Genomic DNA, 1,784 nt, shown 5'->3' with positions numbered 1-1,784 from the left:
TTTTTAAGACCAAAAACCCAATGGAGAAACAAGACTAAGTTTGATTTCTCCTATTGTACATTACCTCATGACATAGAAACAATAATTGAGGTTATTATATGACTTTGTAGGGAAAAGAGGAAATGGTTTCCTATGAGCAATAGTACACTTGAACTTCTATAAATTTCTAAGCCAAACTTGAACCCAAAGCCACCTCAAGAGATCCCACTCAAAGAAGTAGTTGCAAAAGAAGGTTAAGAGGACCATCAAATCCCTACTCTTGGATATAGGCTTATAACCTTAGATTTTGACAGGTAAGAACAATTCTTTGAAACAACCCACACTAGAAGGGACAATAGCTCCTAAAAAAAGCTTATGAAGTTGTAAATATTGAAACAAAGATGTACACACTCTTTTTGTGAGATAAATAACTAAATTAAATTTTGTTGTGTATAGTAATTTCTATTATTTAAAATTTAGTTGAAAATGTGATGCATCATGGATCTTAACTAGAAATTAAAATATTCATTGGAACTAGTGACTTTAAAACATGAAAACACAAGGGATAACTTCAAAGGGTTTGAGCTCATAGGCACCTCAATGAACAAGTTAGATCAACTATTAACTATGATGAATGGCACCCAATCTAGGTTTAGTAACTTGGAGTAGTAGGTCATGAGTTAGAATGAAACAAGGGGGAAGCCAAAGAAACTCAATACAAGGAGACTTATAATAGGTTTGAAAATAGCATTTCGAGTAAGCACCAAGGATAATACTTTAGATCTTAGACATATTTAGAAATGAAAAACCAATTAGTACATGAACTTTTCCATGACATGAGGAAAGTCACACCTCCAAAGTTTGAAGGCTCAATGTCAAGAGATGCCATCAAATCCTAGTTAACCGAAATAGAAAAATATTTTGAGTTACAAAATCATTCTAAAAATAACAAGGTATTACGGGGAGCCTATTGGCTATCCATGAAGATAAAAATATTATGGGAAAACAAGAAGTTCGATTAATGCCTAAACTCAACCAGGATAACAAGGGGAAAATTTGTCAAAATATTCAAACAAAGGTGGTTACCTCAGCTTTTCTTTGACTAAAAGTTAGTGAACTTTAAAAAATTGACACAAGGAGACCTTTCAATCAATAAGTAATAGTAAAAGTTTACCTAGTTACTCAAGTATGTGCTTTAGTATCAGGTCGATGAATGGTTTAAAGTCAAAATATTTATAAAAGGTTTAAATAACTACATTGGTGGTGCAGTGGATTTACTTCAGCCAAGAACCATGGATAATGCATATGAAAGTTTGTGAGGTAGGAATAGAGACTCAAAAGAGATTATGTAATTTAGGATAAAAGCCAAAATAAATTTAAGTGGACTCAGTCTTCTCAATGCTTTATAAAGAAAGGTGAAATGAATAAAATTTGGAAGAGAAATGATAAATGGTACCAAGGAAATAGGTAGGACAAAAGGAGATAAGAATAACTCCAATAATTTTAGGAAAGGAGGGGATTAATCCAATATTAATTTAGAGAAGAGAGGTATATCAAGTAGATGTTTCACTTGTGGTAGAGAGAACTATGTGAGTCGATGTCTAACTAGGAAACAAGAGGTGCAATAACAAGGGGATCCATTACCTTCACAACAAGAAGCACTCCAACTATAGATGATAGACAAGAAGAATTATAGATAACATTGATAGGCACTATGATTATTCTATATGAAAACCTTATTTTAGTACTTATTAAATGGGTGAAATTGAATGCTTCATTTCACCTAAAATGTTTAGTATATTTCC

This window comes from Cryptomeria japonica, chromosome 4 (genome assembly GCF_030272615.1).
Source record: "Cryptomeria japonica chromosome 4, Sugi_1.0, whole genome shotgun sequence".
Taxonomy (NCBI): Eukaryota; Viridiplantae; Streptophyta; class Pinopsida; order Cupressales; family Cupressaceae; genus Cryptomeria; species Cryptomeria japonica.
Note: the sequence above shows the minus strand (reverse complement) of the source record.